Source organism: Rattus rattus, chromosome 13, assembly GCF_011064425.1.
Source record: "Rattus rattus isolate New Zealand chromosome 13, Rrattus_CSIRO_v1, whole genome shotgun sequence".
Classification (NCBI taxonomy): domain Eukaryota; kingdom Metazoa; phylum Chordata; class Mammalia; order Rodentia; family Muridae; genus Rattus; species Rattus rattus.
Window position 1 is genome coordinate 19463680 of NC_046166.1, and position 21963 is coordinate 19485642.

General features: G+C 50.4%; 1 protein-coding gene across 1 annotated transcript in view; it reads right to left on the reverse strand.

Moving 5' to 3' along the window:
• Tspan14 (tetraspanin 14) overlaps positions 1-18495 on the reverse strand; it is a 58169-nt gene extending 39674 nt beyond the window's left edge. Inside the window, exon 1 of the mRNA XM_032918774.1 lies at positions 18375-18495. The gene's annotated coding sequence lies outside the window, so the exon portion shown is untranslated. The remainder of the gene's footprint in view (positions 1-18374) is intronic.
• Positions 18496-21963: the final 3468 nt, after the last annotated feature.

Sequence of the window (21963 nt, forward strand, 5' to 3'; positions counted from 1 at the left end):
GGTGGGGTTGAGGGGTGGTGGTAGGTAGGAAGTAGCTTTGAGAGAGGAAGGAGGGGAAACTACAGTTGGGATGTAGTATATAGAATTTTTAAAAAATAACAAAAAAACCCTTGGGGTAGAGAAAAGTTCACTATCTGCTCCACTCCTTTCCAGATCTGCTATCTGTCCTCAACCTCTGGTGGTTGGAGCTAGCTGTATAGGCGTTTGGCTGTGCCACACCCAAAGGAGTCAAGTCCTAGCTTACCCGGCAAAGAAGTCAGCCTCCTTCACAAATTCTAGGGCCTCGCTCCCAGTGGCTGTCAGCTATCTCCTCTTTCTTACTCTTAGGACAATGCGTGCTGTAAAGCAAGCCCTGCCACCTTGGCTCAGATAACACCACCAGGAACGTGAGCTTGGCAGAAATGCAGACCTCGGTCCTCTCCATCTCAATCCGTACTTTAGTAAGATCAATGCTGAGAGGCTCTGACAGCAACAGCTCGTTTCTGGTGCAGACTACAAATCACAGGAGGCAGCAAGAAAGGCAGAGGGGCAGGAAGACTGGCCAGGAGGAAAGGAAACCCAGAGGACAGTGAACGAAGGGAACCAGCGCTGGGAAAGCGTGGCTGTAAGTGTTCTGGCCCTACCTTGCAGAACCTGACTAACCATTCATTACCTGTCAGCTTGGGGAGGCAGCGCTCTCCGTGTTTACCGTCTTCCGTAAGGTACTTCATATCTCAGAACTTCTCCACTCCTACTCTTGGTCTGGTGCCACCATGCCCTGCCATTCAACCCTGATCTCCAAGCCCCAGGCAAAGCACAGCCATGGTCAACCTCCCATGGTCCCTCAGGTATCTTAGTCAGCATCCACCCAGGCTGAGACATCTGCATGAGCTGTTCTTCACGCCTCCCGCTTCCTGCAGGGGACTACAGCTCAGATCTTCATCTCTCACACGTAAGTCATGGAGGTCTCTAAAGCTATACCCATCTACCTTCCCTCTCCCATGTTCCCCTTTGTTTTCTCAACACCTGACTGACCTCGGTGACTTACTCCCACTCCCAAGCTATGACTACCTACCCGGCTTCACAGACTTAAGGATCCATGTGACTTCCCCTCCCTCTGGTTCTCCAGAGCAGGCCATTAACCAAGATTCTACGGTTTCACAAGATCACCATCGCTCCTAGCACTGACACCAAGTTAAACCAGGCCCTTCCCAAAGAAGGGTAGCCTGATTTTGTAGTGATAGGGCCTTTCTGAGTCTTGGCCCTGGATGTTTTCGGTGAAAAGGCTTTAGAGCTTACAGGGTAATAGAAGTGAACACTCATTTACAAGCTGAGGAACAGGTAGGCCAGGAAAGCAGCCTAGGAAAAGGTAAATGCAAGTGGATACGAAGGGGCCAGGGCTCCAGTAAAAGACAAGCATGCTACGACATGCCAAGAGAGCTGTCTCACGACCCACAGGAACCTCACAAAACAACTGGTTTATGCTTCAGCCCAAAGCACTGCTACTCTTCAAGAAAAAGACGGGGCTTGGCTCTTTCTGGTTCCCCTCAGAGTCAAAAGTGTCTATGTCCTCTGCTGACCCAGTCCCCTACTCAACACCCATACCGAAAGCATACCAGCCACTCACTAGGATCAAAAAGTGGGGCCCTGTCCCAGGAAGACACTGTAAGGCTTCAGTGGCGATGTCTTCCTTTATTATTATTTTAAGTATTACCCTAAAGTACAGTTGCAGCAGGAAGAGCAGATGAGAGACCCGAGTCTGTCACGCCCTCAACCACGATAGCCTCAAGAGAAGCTACCCAGTTAGCCCTGGATTCCACCAGGATTTCTAAGGAGCCTAGTATTCTGCGCCTGACTTCCTGTTAAAACACTAAGCACACCAAATTAAACACTGCGTACCAACAACCCAGAAGCCCCAAACGCGCTGAGTGTCAGCAGCAATGGACTCCTGGCTAATTTAGAAAGAGTCAGCTTTTGTCTGCTGTGGTGCTGGCTTCGACACAAGGAAAGGTGTTAGTGGGGGTGGATATGGGTCGGGGAGGGACACCACTGGGCCTAGAATGGAGGTCATCTAATTGAGGGATTTTCAGACTTACTCTTTTTATGATTTCTTTAAAGCTACAGAAGCCTTTGTTCAAAAAAGCTCTGACCCAGAAACCCAGCATGGTGGCAAGCAGAGTGGGTTACTTTCCCTGAGTTAGCCGGCTCCACAGGGTACCCTTGGAAACGATGAACCTGGTAAAGCTGAACCCAAGCACAACATGCGGTTAGTCCAGAGGATGTTTCTAGAAGGCTCCTCCATCAAGGCCTAGGATAAATCTGGAAAGGCAGATTTCTCCAAAAAGAAACAACAAAGAAAGCAAATAAACAAGAGAGGAAAAAGAGATCCTTACAGGAAATTATGAGATTAGATTATCACCACCCAGTAACCCGATCTGTCAAGATTCCTACATTTTCAAATGTAGGTCTTACGCTCCTCCCCACAAGGGACTGACTAATTACCCAGGGCAGCCTAGTAACTTAGCTGCAGAGAAACCAGCTGACGGCACGCTACTGCTCACGTCACCGACAATGAGTCAAACTGAGTCAAATCAGCCTAGTGTGGCTGCACCTGGCCCACACTGCCCCTGTAGGAAGTGGTCCTGAGGAGAGTCTCTAATCGCACAGAAACATCAACCAAGCACACATTATACGTGGTTCCATAAAATAAGGGGCCTCAAGTCAAAACACAGTCTGCAGTCTTTTTCTCTTAAAAAAAAAAAAAAAAAGGAGGAAGTGGGCGTGGTGGGGGGGGGATCCACACAGCAGCAGACAGAACATTAAAGCACAAGACTGTGGACCAAGCAGAGGTTTTCAGAATGAATCATCTCACTGCTTGTACAAATGCACCCATAGCTTCCCTGCAGCCTCTGCAGGCTCAGGTGAGGAGGGCCTGGGCTCTCAAAACTGCCACCCTGCACTTCCGTGCTTTACAAGCTCATTTCCCACACCACTTTCCCTCTGCCATCAAAGGCAAAGCTACCCATTCACAGGGCACAGGCCTGGCCCTGGCATGGTGCTCTATGCCTGATAACCTTCTGGAAATGTTAAGTCCGGACCAAATGTCTACGAGATCATCTGGTAAGAACAGTGGAGGGCTCGGCCACTGCACACAATGTGGAGATCTGAGCCAGCTCTCAGCTCTTCAGGGAGGGATAAGAACTCAGAAGGCCACGTTGTACCCCCAGAACTCCAGAGATATAGACCAGGCCCTGTGCCAGCTCAGAAATTCTCCAGCGGTAGCCGTACGGTTCCCAGGCCAGCAGAGCTCAAGGCATCCTGCTTGAGGCTAGCTCAGAAAGCTCGTCTTTGTTTTCACGACTTGTTAGTGAGTGCTCCATCAGGGCACAGTTGCACATAACCAATGCAGGAGTCCAGCTCCTAAGCACAGCAAGTAGGCACTGGGAGGCAGAAGGCAGACCAGGAAGTGCTCCGCGGAGCAGCTGGTCTAAGTGTGAATCGGGAGAGGACAACAGCTCTACAGGCACACAGACCTCACCGAACCAGACTCACCCTTCCATGCATCTTACCAGCTGAGCCCCCTGTGTACTCCAGCCCTAGGCTGGGCCCTGTGGACGGTGCCTAAACAAAACCTTTGCCAGACCAGCATTAGGATGAGAGCTGCCCTTGAACTCAATGGACTCTACAGTTAATCCCAATGAGGAAAGAGCCGAGTCTGGAAAGGAAAACTATGCTCCAATAAGGAGGCCTCTGCTGGCCAGTAACTGCTCTGTAGCCTGGCAGGAACTCGACCTGCAGCGCTAACAGGGATATGAAATGTTCTCTTTCGTGTGGGTTGCTCCCACCCCCACCCGGCTTCTCAACACAATGAAACAACATGAGGAAAATTTTGAATCATACATGTTTATTCTTTGTCTCCACTTTTTCATACCTAAAAGCCATGATGATTATGACTCACAAATGTTTAAAACTCTGGGCATCCAAAACTGCACTGTGTGCTACAACACGCTACGTTCTGAACATCTAGACATCACTGTCCCTCCCCGAGATGGTGTTCCGGAGAACTCCGACTTCCCTGACTCCTTTTTTTTGGGGGGGGGGGGGTAAAGATTTACTTATTTTTATTTACATTGGTGTTCTGCCTGCATGTCCGTGAGAGGGCGTCAGATAGCCTGGAACTGGAATTACAGAGTTGTGAGCTGCCGTGTAGGTGCTGGGAATTGAACCCAGGTCCTTTGACAGAGCAGCCAGTGCTCTCAACTGTGGAATCATCTCACCTCTCCAGTGCCCCATTTCCCTGTCTTATGAGAGGGTCACTTCCCAGCCCAGAGAGGAGCCTGACTCTGGATCGTTGACAGCAAAGGAAAGATCCTCAGGGAAGTGAGTGACAAGACAGACAAACAAACAAACAAAGAAAAGCCTTGCAGAAGAAGCTCTGAGAAGTGAAGCCTCCTGGGGAAAACCAAATAAAGCTAAGTACTCAAGAGTCAAACGAGAAAAGGAAAAGGAGGGGCTCCTTCAAAACTTGGGAATGAATGATGAGAAACTGAGGGTCAGCTCCTGAAGCACAGCCCAGATGGATGGGAGGCAGCAGGGCAGGTGGGCAGGTGGGCAGGTGGGCAGGTGGGCAGGTGGGCAGGTGGGAATTCTTTCTCACGTCCATGACTAGAATGCAGAGGCTAGCCAGTGCTGGAGACCCATCCCGAACATTTTCTTGAAGAAACAGAGCCTCCAGCCAGGGAAGCACATCAGTGCCCTGCTCAGCCACCATCAGAGAGGTTTCCTCCTGCAGCAGACGGCAACGAACACAGAGACCACAGCCAGACATTACGCCGAGAGTTCAAGACCTTGGAACACTCAGCCCCAACCAATGTCTCCATGAAATAAATCTCTCTCCTTGGGGCTCAGGGAACCCCACAGATGAGGTGGCAAAGTGTATGATTCAGAGGAAATGGAGGACACCAAGAAAAAAAGGCCTCCTAAGTCAACATGCTTGACCTCCATGTAACACTGGGGCAGCATGCACAGGGCATGCGTGATCTGCACTAATGAGGTCCTAGAGCAGAAAGGAGAGGATGCACATGCCCCCATCCCCAACCCAGAAGGCACCTTGACTCGATATCCACTTGAATATGAAAATTGATTTCTTTCAGGGGAGTCTCACTGGGGAAGCAAACTACTCCTAAGTGTGGGTTTGTACACCCAGCACTAGACAACCAACAGGAAGCAGTCAACAGCATCTTTGGAGGTTTCCTACCTCATAATATCACGTCAGGGCTTTTTCTTTATTTAAAAAAAAACTTATCTAATAATAATTATTATTATCATTATTAGTAGTAGTAGTAGTATCATTATTATTGTATTTTTTCTTCTGTCTTTTACCTTACAGGTCCTTTGCATACATTTTATGGCTTCCAATTTACTGTTTCCATGGGATTCCTGATGTGCATGAATAGGTCTCTGTTTCTTGTGTCTTCTCTTAGACTCTTTTCCTGTTTGTTTTGTCCAATTCCAATGTGCTAGTTCTTTGTTTTGTCTTATTATATATTATTTTATTACTACCCTTTTAAAAATAAAATAAACAGGAAATGTCAATTTGTATTCTCTTCTGAGTTATTTATTTGAACACCAATACATATCAAAGCATCTTTGTATAGAATACTTGGAGTGTCCCAAAAATGCAAACTACACCTTCATCCTGATTCTGATGCTGTCCTCCAGCTGGTACAGGCTGAGGAAGACAGATGGGGTGGGGTAAGCGGTACCAGATGGCCCAGGGAGGCTCCAATTACCCACTCAGCTCTCTGCCCCAAAGATAACCTCACCAGCAGACTTAAGGGGGTGCACTGGGTCTCAACTCTACCTCCAGACATGCAGCACCCAGGACACCTGGAATGCACTGCACACCCGAGGAAAGGGGACACAAAGCTGGTGTTTTAGACCTCTTAACTGCATGACTTTACAGAAGGCCAGAGGGCAGACAGCAAAACCACAAAACACAGCCAATGTGTGAAAATAACAGGGAAGGAGTCAGGGTCAGTGCCTCTCAGACTTGAAAGTGCACATAAGCACCTGGGAATCTCTGTAAAGAAGGGCTGTGATTAGCTGATCCTAGGTTAACCTTCCCTCTCACCCAAGGTTTGGCATCTCAAAGGCTTCCACGTGATGCTGATGCTGCTGAAGAGGGAGACGGAGAGGCCTGAGCTGGCAAGTCAAATACAGGTACTTGGAGGCGAATGGTCATTAGGGTCCAAGTGCCCTTACTGTGTGTGGGCTTGCAGGGACCCAATATGCCTTCTTGGAGAAATGCTTCCGTTGTGGCATTAATCAGTATTTTAGTGTAGCTACCAGATAATCATGAAATTTTTCTTTGTTTTTGTGGATAGAGAAGGAAGCAAGAGGTACCTCGGCACAGCGGGTGAGCCCTACTCTGCTGAGCCACGCCCCAGCCCTCTGGGGGTTATTTTTATTCCCATTGCACAGCTGTGAAAGCCGCTCTAAGCAAATGAGGGAAGAGCCTCCAGTGAGACTCTTAGACCTCCAGGGCTGGGGAGCTGTTATTTGGGACAGCGATGAAGGCTGTACCTACTCTGCCGTCAAGAGAGGAAACAGGGGGACAGCAGATGGGATAGGAGGAGCAGGCAGGGCTGATGAGGCATGGGGACCAAGGGCGCAAAGGCAGATAAAGGCCTGAATCCCACCCAGAAGATACCAAGGAAAGAATACTTTGCCTCTTGCTAATAAAACAGAAACAACATGTAAACACCCATACACACACGCGCGCACACACACACACACTCGTGAGTAGGAAGCAAGGAAGTGTAGAGGGAAGATATTTAGGAATAGCTCTACATATCTGTAGTTCACGCTGCTGGTGTGATGTCACTTTGGCGAGGGGTAAAACAAAAAGCTTTATTCTTCACAGATCCAACTTTACGAGGGAGAATACACCACTAAACAGGAGCGTCCTCACCAAAGAGCCACTGGCCCCCCTGCTCTGAGGAGCCCCAAGACAAGGCAGGGTGGCAGCACGTGTTGGGGCACAGGCAGTGCAGCTCCAACAGGAACCACAGACATTCAGTACCGCCCCCTGCCCGGGAGAGTTTAGTTCAGCTTATCCATCCGAAGAGATTTTCTACAAGATCCTAAGAGAACAAGGAACTTCAAGACAGTATCCGCCCTTTGGAGTTAAGTCTCACAAAACTAAAACGGCCACAGCTAGACCCTTGCACAGGTTTGTCCTCCACTGTCCAGTCAAAGGCCTACATCCACCATCCACGTCAGTGGCTACTGCACCCCGAGGAGTCGAGCCACCATCGAAGCCCTGTGCTTCTGTCCTGAGCACCAGCATTATAGTTTGTTTTGTGTTGCTGTGACAACACACAATCACACACTAAGACAAAAGCAACTTGAGGAGAAAGGGTCTGTCACTGTCCACCAGAGAGGGAAGTCAGGGCAGGAACTGAAGGAGAGGTTTGTTTGCTCTTACTTACATGCCCATTCAGTCTGCTTTCTTATACAATCCAAGGCCACCAGCCCAGGGAGGGCATCACCCTCAGGGGGCTAGGCCCCTCCATGTCTATCAATGATCAAGACAATGCCAGAAGAGCAATTTGATGGAGGCATTTTAATCAATTTAGGTTCCCTCCTCCCTGACTTGTGTTAATGTAATAAAAAACTAACCAGCACAACCAAGCAGCCTGGATTGTGACCTTTCCAGAGATCATTTGGAGACATCTCCCCCAAATGGGAGCCATATTTTACACATGTAACAATTCACCCCAGCGCTTTCTGATCTGTCTCATGACAAGGAGACAGGCGACCATCCAGGCTTCTGGGGCTGACCGTGCCCTCTTAATTTGAAAGACAGGTGCCAATAGTCAAGTCAGACAGCCAAGCAAGCTCTATCTGAGGATGTTAATTTCTTAGAGTCAAAGGAAATGTTCTGGACAAAAACCAACCCAGCATTTCAAAGGCTCGCGTCTCTAACAGATCCTGGGGTGCTTACACAGGAGACAGGAATGGCTGGAGCAGATGAACCCCAGGGAGAAAGGCCTGACCCTGAGATGGGAGTGGCCCTCCTAAGAGACTGCTCCTTTAGACCACCAAAAGCTGAGGAAAGAGAGGAAAGAGAGGCATTGAGGGGGAAAGGGGCAGGGACTGCTTCCCTTCCTTTGGGAGAAAAATCACAACCCTAGAGAGCAAAACAAACTGTTCATCCATTTCTCCAGCACCCTTCCAGCGATGGCTAAGAGTTCTTCTGACAGGACTTCAATGGTAATCTTACTATATTGTCAGGAGGTGGTTTTCTTAGGACGATGACCAGTTCCCCAACCTACCTAACCTAACCTAACTAACACACACACACACACACACACACACACACACACACACACACACACACATACACACACACACACACACACACACACACACATACACACACACACACACACACACACACACACACACACACACACACACACACACACACACACACACACACACACACACAAAAGACCCAACATTGCCTGGCCCCATCCAAACCTGATGAGCACTCCTTGTCTTCGCTCTAGGAGTCACTGTGTGATCTGGTAAGGGGGTGACAGAATAAAGGGATGCCTTTGCAGGTACAGCTAGGGCGCTGCCAGGCCTTTTGGCCCCGGAGGTAGACTCGCACTATGAAGATTTCCACTGGCACTGTGCACACGCTGCCGGCTGCCGGCTTTTGAGAGCTCAGAGAAGGCTGAACAAAGGAGAAGAACGTGGCTCGGCAGTGGGGGTGGTTGCTGGCTGGAAACAGGCTTTTCTGCTGCTGAGAGCGCAAGGAGGGATGAGGGACATGATATGGGGTGAGCACAAAGGAAGATGGGGGTGCCTGCGAGACTGACAGCAGCTGAGGCACGTGCCTGGCCCCCACCCAAGGGTGCAGTGAACATGTGGACATGTTTCCCAAGCTGGTGGGCAGGCAGCTGACAAGCCAGGATGGGCATCCTGCTCCTTCCCAGCTGTTCTGATGGTTACCCAGGGAGCTCCAGGCAGACCACATGACATAAAAGCAGAAGGGATCTTAACAGGTAACCCACAAAAGGCAAAGGAAGAAGGCAGGGCTGCAATCTGAGAACTGTAGGGCCCAGTGACTCAGGGCTTTCAGCAAAAGACCTCCACTAAGCACAATGGGCTACAGCAGCCATTAACAATAGCAGCTCTGGCCCCTCCCTCTCCTCCTCCTCCCAGTTCCTTCCCCACCCCCAAATCCACAAAGCGAGGCATCAGGAAACCAGGACAGAGCCCATGAATAGCTCCACTGTCGGTCCCCAGGCCCCGCCTCCTCAGCCTCACAGGTCAGGCCTAGCTGCCACCAGATCACAATAGAAACCTCTGTGCTACAGAGGACCAAAGCGCTCAACAACAGAGCCTCCAGCAATGGTAGCTCTGGGGCTTCTCAAGGGGGACTGGGTGTGACTATACTGGTGAGGAGTCTTCTGTGTGGGAGGTTGGTGGGGCAGGGGCCACAAAATCACCACACCGGGACACAGAAAGAAGTCTCCCTGAAAGGTCCCTGCTTCCTGTCTTGCACTGCCCTCCTATGGGAAGGCCACACAGCACAGCTACGCCTAGCTACTTCAGTGGGACACAGTGGCTACTGTGACAAGGAAACTGTGAGAAAACTTGAAGACTAAGTAGCCTGTGCCCTCACCCACAATCCTCTGAGCTTTGTATAAGACAGAGCTGTTCCAGTTTGTTTAAGACACTACCCAGAGCTTTGCAGTTCAAACCTATTCAGCTTCTCACATTGTGCTTCCCACCTCACCCAGCCTCCTCCTCAGACCCCTCAGGACATGTGTGGGTGCACAGGCCTCATGGTCACAGCACAGCCACGAGCTGCACACATGCTCATGGAAAGAGCAAGGCATGAGTGAGTCACTAGCAGAAGAGGATAGAAAGCAGCACTCAGTCCCCCTGCCAACTTTCACTGCAAAAGTAGAGAACATGGCCCCAGCACCAAGCCTCAGAAACTCCTCTTCCCCTTGAAATCCAAACAGCCATGCTCTGGTCCCGATGATCACCTTGATGCTGCAACGCCACACTAACCACCTCACTCAGGCTTGTGGAAGCAAACGCTGAAAGCAACCTCAAGGTCCGTCAGTCGGGGGCTGGAGGAGTGAGGTAAGGTTCAGTCAGCAGCATAACGACTGCTGCTAGAAAGAGCTAAGACTAGAGTATGTGCGCTAAAATGGAACAATCCCCAAATACATCTTAGAGCAAGGTAAGTTGCATGCCACGGTGGGAATCAACACCCACAGGGGACTGGGGTCTCCCGCCTCACTTCACTATGCTCTGAATACCGGATGGTGGCAGCTCTGGGCTTGGGGAGTGTGGCCGAGGAGGCCACAAATATGGGTTTCTATTATTTCTTCTGAGGAGTTTATCTGTTTTTAAATGACAAAAAGTTAAACTTAATTCAATATATTTAAGATGTCTAAAGGTTGTGGCTGGAGGTACCAAAAAAAGGTAACCACAGCCAACTGCACTTACATACACCTCTACAATCCCATAACGGAGGTGCTTTGAGGCAGAAAGATGGAGTCAGAGTCACCTAGGATATGTAGAAAGACCTTGTCTCAAAGAATTAAAAAAGAAGAAGGGAGGAAAGGAGGACAGGGGGGAGGGGGAAGGAGAGGGAAAATACTTCATGAATAGCCTCTTTAGGAGCATCTGGCTTCTCCCTTGAACAAGATGTAGGGGAGGGGAGGAAGGAGACACTGAAGAGGCAGGGGAAGGTAGTTCAGGCCTGAGCCCACTCAGCTCCACTTACAACTTCACCCTAACCCCACAATAGAAAGCTCTCCTAGGAAAAAAAAGCAAGAAATCATTCTGATAGTGACAGGAAGAAAACTAAGCTATTCCACACCAAGGGCCACCTGTAGAAATCCAAGGTCTGGGAGGGAGGGAGGGAGGGAAGGAGGGAAGGAGGGAAGGAGGGAGGGAGGCAAAGGCCAAGACTGAGCTGACTGTCTGTCTGTCCCGAGGAAGGTTGGAACCCCTCTCTTGATGCAAGGAGGTAACACAATGGTGATTAGATCCAGTGGAGGGCAAGGCTTTGGGAGACCAGAACAGCAGGGAGTGGTCCATGAGCACCCAGCAGACGCTTCTCCTGGGGCCTCCCCAGCAGCCAGCAAGACTCCAAGCCTTAGCATTATGAGCCCATCCCCATTTGAGCAGCTAAAGAAAGCTATTCCAACAGATTTCTAGGCCTGGTCCCACTCCAAAAACAAGCTAAAAACAGTTTCTCCAAAATCTCAGCTTACAACCTCAACCCTTCACCCACTAAGCTGTGCATACCTTTCAAGAAAGGAAAACTGCGGCCCAGGGCCGAGGCATGCATCTGTGTGCATACTCCGGCTAAAGGGTTACATTTATTGCTTAAAAGCCCCCCTTTAATGGGTGTGTCAATAAACACTGTGCACTCAGAAGCACTGATGTATTTCCTTCGTATGATTTTGCCCCCGAGGAACAATATATGACCATCCCAGTCTCACTTGCTTCAGAGCGGATAACAGTACCCATTAGAGCCAGTGGGGGCCCAGGAATTGGGAGAGACCTCAACAGCAGGGAGTGGTCTGGGAGCTCAACCCTTCCGGCAGACAATTTCAGCCCAAGGGACAATACAGCAGTTTCATAAAGGCCTCAAGCTCACAACTGCCCAAGGCTCAGACAATAGAGGGCAGGGAGGGAGGGATTGTGTTTGGTTCCCCTTTCTCTAAGAACTTCTCCCGACTGTAAAGTTCAACAAATGCCTCCCAAAAGCAGTAGTAGCAGGAATGGGACCACACCAGCACTTGGAGCCTGCATACCCTCAAGCTAAAAACAGTTCCTGTTCCCTTGACAGGGCCCAGTGTAAGGTCAAGGCAGGTCCTACCAGGAACCCCACAAAATTTCACTGGACCAAGACCAGCCCTTCTCTAAGGTCCCCCACCCCAGGGAGGCTCTGAGTCTTCAGAGCAGATCCTGTTCGCCACACTGGTCTTCTTAGGGGAAAATTTCAGGGCTGCTTGAAGTCGGAGGGGGCTCTGTACAGAACCTGCCACCACTGAAGTCCCTAGGCCCTTCCCACTCCCTCTCCTATTCTTGTGGCCAGCCACCCAGAGCCCGAAGGCATGAGCACACTCCACTACCACTGACTTTTCTTGGCACCCCCCCCACCCCAACTTATCCTGTTTACACCACTGCTTGTATTTCACAGGAAACAATGTGGACAGCAAGAGACAATGACTGTGGGAGACAGGATGCCTGCAAAGAACAGTGGAACCTTCCCTAGGAGGAAGTGAGTAAGCCCCTACCTGCAGCCAACAGGTTTCCTGGGAGCAGAGGGGAGCCTTGCACCTATAAAGCTGGCCGAGACAGGAACGTGTTGACAGAGCAACAGGTTACCTGCATCAGGGATGACTAAGAAAAGAGGCCACAGACAGAAAGCCAGAGAGCCTCCCTCTTGGAGAAGAAAAGAACATGAAGACGAGGGGAAAAAGTGTTTAGGCCCAGGAAATGGATGGGACCAACTATGACCCCTTCCATGGACCCAGAGCAGACAAAATAAGAAAGTCTTCTTGGCTGGAAGGAGGAGGTTGCAGAAGTGAGACATGGGTTTGCTTGGGACTGGCAGAGCGCACGACAGAAGCTCGGCTGCAGTTATAGAGGACTTGAGAGTGAGTGGCAGTGGTCTGAGAGCCAACAGACCTAGTAGTGCAAACTTTGGAAATGGGAGGAGCTTCAGGGCCACCAGGTCCTGTGTGCAGAGGGGAAGGAGACTAAGGTGAAAATGAACCAGTACAAGCTGAAACAAAAACACCAAAGTTGCTTGAAATGGTGACCACTTTTAGTTCTGAGGCCTCACTAACAGTGTCAAAAGAATGGTCCTGGAGATGAGGAACACCCACAGGAGAAAATGTCACTCCTGAGAAAGAAGCGTGAGCAGTCACCAGCCTGGGTCAAAGTGAAACCTTGAGACTTAACACAGAGTACTGAAGAGGGTTCAGTCCTTCACAAACTTTAGCCAAGTCCTCTGAGATCGACATTCAATTAGCTCTGATCATAGATTTGTGAAGGCCCATCTAGCAAGAATTCTGCTAAGTCAATTTATCCCCAACATGTTACCAAATTCCTTATCCTTCTTTTATCTCCCACATAATATCTGGCCATTTGGCTGGCCTTCAGGAAGAATTCTGTCAGATCCATTCAGCCAAAAAGGTCCCTACCTTCAGAAATTCTCTAAGATCGTGGCATAGAGCTCCCTGGCTATAATAAGTTCTTACTTTCCTTGGTATTCTGGAGCTCAGCCCAGTCTCTTTCCCCTACTTAAAACCCTGATGCAATAGGCCTTAATACTCTGCCTTAACATCTCCACAAGTGCCAGATTCCGTTTCTTCTTTTAGCACAGAGTTCCTCAGTCTTCCAGGACCCGTCACGTCTTACCTTCACCTAGAGTATCACCCACACTTGATTTGGAGTTGGCCACCTCCCACAAGCCTCAGAAGACTGAGTTCATGTGGCCCAGGAATACAGGCTGGTCAGAAAACAGAAAGCAGGAAAAGGGGCATTTACAGCCAGTCAGGGAAGCAGAGAAACACCCTGGAGTACAGCTGGACATCACCAAGATTGAGCCTGTACAGTTCTGACGCTGAGTCAGTGCTTCCACAGCCTGAATGTGTAGCAGGTTTTGGGGGCTAAAGCTGAGGTAACCGTTTTCCTTATCCTGCGATTCTTTAAGAGACTTTGCTGGGGATCCCTGAGTGTGCTGAATGAACCCCTTTTGCTCCCACACTAACCTCAGATACAGACGAAAGAGATTTCGGGGGACACTCTTTCCTTCTAGCTGCCATGAGGACTTCTCTTGGATTGTCAAAGCTATGAAATCCTCAAGCCTCATTTCTGAACGTTTGTTGGGCTCTGTGGCATACATGATCACACAGACCCAATGGCTGGTACCCATAGCCAGAGAAAAGGCGGAGAGAAGGTTCACCAGCCTCTGATCCAACTCGCTCTCAAACATTACCTACCACCTCAGCCCTGAAAGATAACTGGGGGCTGAGGCGTCTTTAGGACACTAACCTCCTACCAGGGTACCAGCAGCTGCTTTAGCTACACAGTATGCAGACCAGGAGAGTCCAAGGAGAGGCCGCTATCTAGCTGACAAGGCCGGCTCGGCTGCTTAGAGAGAGAGGCAAAATAGATCTTAAGAGATGACGAGGTCAACTCCAGCCTGTCCAAGCCCACTCACACCTTGATTACCAGGCTTACTAAAGAGAAAAACCACAGCCCCACCCAGCCCCACCCAACCCCCAAGGGTGGAGGACGCAGAGTTCCCAGAACCAGCTGTTGGTAAGCACTTGCTGGGAACTGCCAGAAAGATAGCAGCTGTCCTGAAACAGAGTCAGGCGAGAGCCAGCGGCCTGAGACCCTGTTCCTCAAACCTGAACCGGCTTCTCAACGCAGAAGACAAATGCGGCAGATCTGACTCTGCCTGCTTCACGGAGAAAATATGCAACTCCAGTCAAGGCTACACAGCTAGCAATTAGACATCAGTCAAAAGCTGGCCTCCTTACTGTCCAATCTGCGCGCAAGACTGGGTTAGGGATCTTCATGCTGAGTGGGCAGATACACCAACTGTTGCCCACAGGCCAGGTCCTCCACTGAGCCAGTGCAACTACTTGCTCTGTCTGAACAGATACAAACAGCAATAGATGAAAGCGGCCAGGAGAGCAGGAGACCTGACAGCGACTCATAGTCAAGAGACAGCACTGCGACCCTGCAGGAGAAGGCAAACCAAGCCATTGCCTATTCGCCAGACCAAAGACTCTGAAAGCAACTAAGCATGCCTACACTAGGCACTGGTGTCCAGCCAAGGGTAGGAGCTGTCACAGGCCTCTACCCTCCAGACATTTCACAGGTGGGAAAACAGAGGCCTGGAAAAAGCAGTAAACAAGTTGTCTGGTAGTGGTGCACACCTTTAATCCTAGCAGAGGCAGAGGCAGAGGCAGAGGCAGGAGGATCTCTGTGAGTTGGAGGCCAGCCTCAGCGAGCTCCAGACCAGCTAAGGCTACACAGAGAAATCCTGTCTCAAAAAAGAAAAAAAAAGAAAAGAAAAGAAAGGAAAGAAGGGGGTGGGGGAGGGCAAGCTCTAACCATGCCTTAAAAAGGTCTCTGGCTGGATGTATAGGAAGGTGACAGAACACAAAAGCAAAAACCAGAGTGGCTAGAGAAACGCAACAGGCTTCTACCCTGCTCTCCTGTGGAAGCTATCCTCCAGTCACCCTACCAAACTGTCACTCTCCTACCACTGCGTTCCACTTTCTCTGTTCTGCAAGCTTGACCCCAGTCACAAGAGGAATTATCAGAGCACAGCAACTAGGGGCAGCCCTGCCTGCTCTGCCTCTAGGGAAGGTAGCTGCACAGCCAGGCAAGCATGGGAAGTGCAACATGCCCAAAGTCCACTGGCCAGGAGGCAGGGGTGGCCGAGCCTGCTTTCCCACTCCCAGCGGAACTATTTCTCTTTAAAAGCACTAACACCAGGCACAGGAAACAGGGACTGTCACCTCCGTTCACCGGCTCTAGGCTGGGACTTCCTGCTTTTGATTGAATAAAGGAATGAACTAGCCAATGAACAAAAGGACCCAGAGGAAAGAGGGGTGCTCTGTCTTTAAAAGCCGCCTCTCCCTTTTGGTTAGCAAACTTCTACCTTTCGAGAGTGCTAACTCCATATTTAAACAGTGCTTCTTGAACTAAGTCATAACAATGTTCTTGGAGGCACAGGACCAAGAGCTAGAGAAGAAGCAAGTGACAGACAAGTGATGGGTATTCATGCTGTTCCCCACCCCCACCTGAGTGTGACTATAGCCATGTGACTTGGTGCAACCAATGAAATGCCACTTATAAAAGCCAAGGTAAGACTCCTCAGGCTCTCTCTGTGGGGCTAGAGGTATAAACTGGTCCTACAGCAATGGCAACATTGTGGTGTGTAAGTGAGACAGCAAAAAGAACTAAAACAAAAGAACAATAACAAAAACACTTGTTGCTTTAAGCATCTGAAGTTTGAGGTTTGATATTAACTACATCAAACCCTGATCTCTGCAGAAAGCTCTCCAGCCCTCCCCACCCCGCACACATGCAATCTCTGGGCCTTGCGGAACATTCCTATAGCCTCAGTCAAAATATCAGGGATTCAGGGGTGGTAAGTAGCTATCGTGCTAGATGGGAAAGACACTTTGGAAACTGGGCCCGAAGGAAACCTGTACTAAAGAACTCAGTACTTCTGCCTCTGGCCAGGCTGGTTCACTCTGTTTAAGCACCTCCAGGAAGAAGGTATTGTCTAAATGAGAGACTTCAGGAAATCACTCTGACCTTTCTCGGCCATAGTGTTCTCATTTGTAAAATCAGGTAGTTAATGTCTACCACATTTGGGTTGTTTCACGGATTAAATAATTAAAGCAAGGCTGGTACAGCAGCTTGATATGTTTCCATAAATACTATGAAGCCTTGACAAACTCCCCATTACGCCATGGAATACCTGTGTGCTTGTTCATAAATTCACTGGGTTTTAAACCAGCAAGGGACTTTCAAGACTGGCATACTGCCATTTTTAGGCACTATAAAAATTAAAAGAGTTAAACAAGGTCGAATCCCTAGGCACATGGTGGCCTAGGATAAGGCCCCCGGAAGTGGTCAGAGAACCCAGGGTTTCCCTGCACCCTGGCCTCTTTGTAACTTCACCTCATTTCTATAACCTGCAGGGCAAGCTCCTCCCCACCCACACAAGGCATGGGTTTCATCCTCCACTACAAACATGTGACAAGAAGCCCTCACCTGTCCTGAGAGAGGAGCTAGCACAGCTGCCCTAAGAAAGAGACAGGAGGAGAATCTTCCTTCCCCCTCAGTGCCTTTTCTTGGGGACAGCCACAAAACTCTGGAGGATCACTGTTTGACTAAATGAAGCAACTAAGTCTAGATCAAGTGTGTATCAATGAATCCCACTGAGCCCCTACTGCAGGCCCACCACACAAGGCTTAGAGCCCAGCATATCTGCCATAGTACAGAGCCCCCCAGTCTCTGAAACACATTAGGTGGTCCAAGAAGGAGACCCAGAAATGTAAAAGGGAACATTATCAAGCCAATCACCAACTGAAGGTGCACAACAAAGACACAGTAAGAGTAAAACACATCTAGTGACATGGGTTTCCAACTCAAGAGACCGAGGCAGGAGGAGGATCATGAATTCAAGGCAACCCTGGGTTACACAAGGCCCTGACACCAAAGAAAAAAAAAAAAAAAAAAACCACAAGACTTGGGGACAGCTAAGGGAGGTGTCAAGGGAGCAGAAGTCTGGGCTTCACTCTAAGGGTTCCAAGGCCCAGGAGGCGTTTTGAAAGAATGGGTGTCTCCAGCACCCTCCGATCTGTTAGAACATGGAGCCCCAGATTTCCTTTCATAAACAAGGCACCAACTTCTACTCAGAAGTCAAGGGGGTTGAGGGGAACCAGTCTTTAGGGGTGACTTCCTAAAGAGCTGAGATCACACCCGCTACAGGATCCAACCCAGCGTCCTGCACAAGAATCTCGATGTCCCCAAACACCAGCGTCCTATACAGCCATGGCTCTGCAACCAGCTCGGGCAGTGGCTTTCAACACTGAGTTCTGAGGATACTGACTGCTTCTCACCAGAGACCGAGTTTCAGTCCTCCAGACAGAAGTTTCTGTGTGGTTCAGAGGCCGAAGTCCCCAAATGTGCACTCTGCCCACCCTCTGCACTGCCCGCCCAGGAGGGAAGGGAATAGAGGTTCCAACCTGGGCTGAACCAACACAGAGCCAGAATCACAACTTGGTCAAAGCTCGGGCTAATCAAGCGTCAGGCTCTGCTTCCAAACACAGCCTTTAAACACAGCCTTTAGTGATCAGCACCAAGAAGCCAGGGTCGCCACCTCCTCAAACTCTAGCCGGACAGCGTGGGACCCCGCGACTGCTAGCACACCCAGGGTGGGTGGGGGCTGGGCGACCGTCCCCTCATCCGGGACCGGAGCTGAAGAAGGCGCCTTCTGTTGGGCTCGCAGGTGAGGACGGACAGAGCCCAAGCAGCACACCTTCCGGGGAGCCGGCCGTGCCTCCCAATCAATACAGCGCCCAGTTCGGCTCAGCGGGGTCCCGGCCGCGGCCTCCAGAGCTCGCGGGCGGTCTCAGCAGACAAAGCCCGCGCCACCCGCTGGGCCGCCCCCGCCAGGAAAGGGAGTCCCGGGGCCGAGCAGGAACGCGGGGAACAGTCGCCGTCCCGAGAGGACGCTCACGAGGGCCAGCCCGAGACAATAAGAACAGGCCGGACGCTTCAGCGAGGCCACGCGTTCTACTTACCCGGGCGCGGCAGCAGCGGCGGCAGCACGGCCCGGTCGGCCGAGGAAGTTAGAGCAAGTTCAGCAGCGCCGAGCGGGAGGGCGCGACTCGGGCCGTCCGAGCGGCGGGGGCGGGGCGCGGAGGGGCGGGGCAGCGGCGGAAAAAGAGGTGCCGCTTCCTAGCACCGCTCAACCGCCCCGCGCGTCAGACCGACAGGCCCCGCCCCCGCCTCTGCTTCTCCCCATGCAGGCACCGCCCCATCTTTCGCTCCTCCCCCCACCCAGGCCTGACTCCAACCGCTCGCTCCGCCCCCTGTGCCATCAGCCCACATCCTACCACTGACTGCCCCGCCCACATTGATCGCCCCGCCTTCTCTACGGCCCGCCTATGCTCCGCCCCCGGGTCGCTGCGCTCCACCCCCACCGTGCACCCCGCCCTACAAGTGGTTTGCCCTAGGTAATGAGGCGGATCGCTGACCCGCCTCTTTGGTTGGCTCTGGGCGGTGTCCCAAGCGTGATTTATCGGGTTCCGCCCTCTCGGTGGCCCCCAGATGCTGGCGAAGCCAATCACTTCTGGCCGCAGTGTTGAGCGCTCGACCAAGTTAGGCCATGCAAGCAAGTGCCCCTCTGGTCTTGGCCCTTGACCAGGCAGGCGAGAGCCAAGCCTGGGAGAAATGCAAGTTGCAAGATGCGTTTCTCAAGGGGTGCTCGAGGTGGCTGGGAGGTGGAAGATTGGGGAAATGGCTGGTTTTAAGATGGAAGGCATTCCTGCCCAGCCTTGGAAGCCAGTGGGGGTTGGGGGTAGTCTTCTAGAAACCGGTGGTTGAGATTTCTTTACAGCCGAACCGGAAAGACTCGCTCCTTCCAGTCTCGGTGCTAAAAATACCAAGCTTCCTTTGGATGGCCTGCTGAGATCTGTTCATCACCTTTATGCTGAGGAGATGACTGGGCTGATTCTTGGAAGTGGAAGGCCACGGGGCAGGCACATAGACTTACAGTGGTGTCCACACCGCTGTGATGAGAGGGCAGACCACGTCCCAGCCTAGATCTGCTTGTCTATAGAGCCAAGCACAACCTTGTCCTGCTTGATAAACTCGTGTAGGTTTGTTGGAGCTGAGGGACAGATCTGCTCCTCCTGGGCAACACAAAAGTGGCATAAGACTGGGGCTGTGTTTTCACACATGCAGCCAACAGGTTTAGTTCATTGTAAAGAGAAACAAATCTAGAAATAAGAGTGTACCTTTCCCCTGCTTCTCGTGGTTATTTAACAATGGGGATGCAGCCTGTTTCTAGCATATCCTAGATAGCCCAAGGACCTCTCCAGGGCAAGGAAACCTGTCCATATTGTCACCTCTAGCTAACCAAAATGCATCATAGGGTGTCTGATGTGTGGGCACCGGGTCTTGCATCATCCTGGGGGTGCAGCAGCTGAAACCTCTCCTTCCACATAGTTACTTTTCAGTAGAAAAGACAACATTTCAGGATGAAGCCAATGCTGAAACAAAGACAAAAGGCCTGGGATAAAATGAGGAAGTGGTCGGGAAAGGTGAGAGGTTGATGTTGAAACGGAAAGTGAAAAGAATGAAGAGTTAGCCTTGGGGGGTGGGGGGGTGAGGGTCGAGTGGCAGTTGGTACAGAAGGTACAAGAGGAGGGCAGAGTGCCAAGGTCTTGATAGAGGCTCACACTCTGATGTGTCAAGGAGCTGAAAGAAAACTAGAGGGCTGTTGCTGTCGGGCTACCGTTGTGTACAGGGCTGGGGATGGAGTGGAGACCAAGACAGAGCAGGCCTGTAAACTGTCAAACGATGGAGAGGGTTTTTGTTAAGCCATTGAAAGTTTTATGGAAAAGACTAACATGCTGATTTGCTGCGGAGAGAAGAGTAAATATAGTAGTCGTCAGACAAAAATTAAAAGCAGCAAGCCAATTAAAAATCTGCTTTAATCCAAGCCAATTACAAAGGAGGTTTGAGCTGACAGGATGGGTGTGTTAAGATGAATAGTTGAATGATACTGTTTTGGATTTAAGACAAAAAAAAAACAGATGCAGGAGAGAAAATGTAGAAAGGAAAGGGGTAGGTAGTTCTTAAGTGTCTTTCTGAGTGGGCAAACAGTGCCTCGTTTATTGGGTGAGATGGCCTGGAGGAAGACAGCTTTCAGGATGACCAACAATAATCTTGATAGACGTCCATGGTTGTTGTCCAGCCACTAAAAGCACAGAAGGGTGTGGGCTGAAGGTGCGTTTTGGGATATCAACAGACCCCGGGAACTGAGAAGGACACCTAAAGGGAGGAAAGGTGGATGCAGAAGAGGTTCTGTGGGGACCCAGGAGATGAGAAGAAATAGAAGGCAAAAAAAGAGCACTGAGAGACAGGCTGGGAGGCCACAGGAGAGCAAAGGGTTGTGCCCAAGACTGGGAACGCCATTTTCAGAAAGGATTTAGCTGTGTTAGATGCTGCTTGGGGCTCAGGTAAGATGAGGTCAGAGAAGGGTTGATTGTTTTTAGCAGCATGAAGCCATTGGTAAACATACTAAAGGCACTGCTCTGGGTATAGGGGGACAGCAGTAGAGCTATAGCACATTAATAACCCAATAGGGAACGGAGAACTGGGAGCGATCGAGGCCTTGGAGGAGATGGCTAGGCAGCCCTAATAGGCATCTCCTTTTGCCTCTTCTAGCATAATTTCCAATTCTATTTGGCCACATACATAGCTTCCCAAAATAGAGGCAAATGCTTCTGCTTCATATAATCAGGTGACTCAGTTCCAGCCAATAGGAGTGGAAGGGCCCACGTACAGATTCTAAATTGGCTTCAAATGGAAGCAATGTGCTCTCCTTGGCCAGCATTCTTTCCAGGAATATAGCGATTTAAAAAAATACATGGCTCCAGGAGTCATGCGGGTCAATGACAGAAGTCCTGTGTTGAGGATGTTGACAAACCAAATTGGGATAACTGGGTTCCCAAGGTCTGGAGAATCACGAATTCTGAGCTATCTTCCTGCTTACTATGTCGATGAAAGGAAGAAAAGTATCTTGTTCACATTTATCTACTTCCCATTTTAACATTTTACTTATTTATCGATTTTGAGAAAAGGTCTCTCTGGAGCCCTGGCTGGCCCGGAACTTCCATGTAGATCAGGCTGGCCTCGAACAGAAATCTGTCTGCCTCTGCTCTCCTAGTGCTAGGAATTAAGATCCATGCATGCAGTCCACTGTTTCTAACTTTAATTTGGTTAGCCAGCGAGGAAGGAGGATTTAGACTACAGAGAAAACCGCAGGAGGTTTGTGTAGTGATGAGAATGATCTGGGGGAGGAATAATGACAAGCAGATGAACCAAGTTGGTAGACAGGCACACAACAGAGTAGTCAATCACATGACCTTCACTAGATACAGGCCTAATGAAGTTACACCCACCACCATGAAGGAGAGAGTATAGAGCTACGAAGTCCCAGTGAGGGACATGATTGTCACCTGATGACTGCCTGGTTGTGGAGAAGGTCATGACTGCAGACAAGATGGGAGGAGAGAGGAAAGCCAACCGTGTGAACCAAAGACCAGGTGATGTCAGAGGTCCTGGAGGCTGAACATCCTCCAGGGACATTTCCCTTTAAAG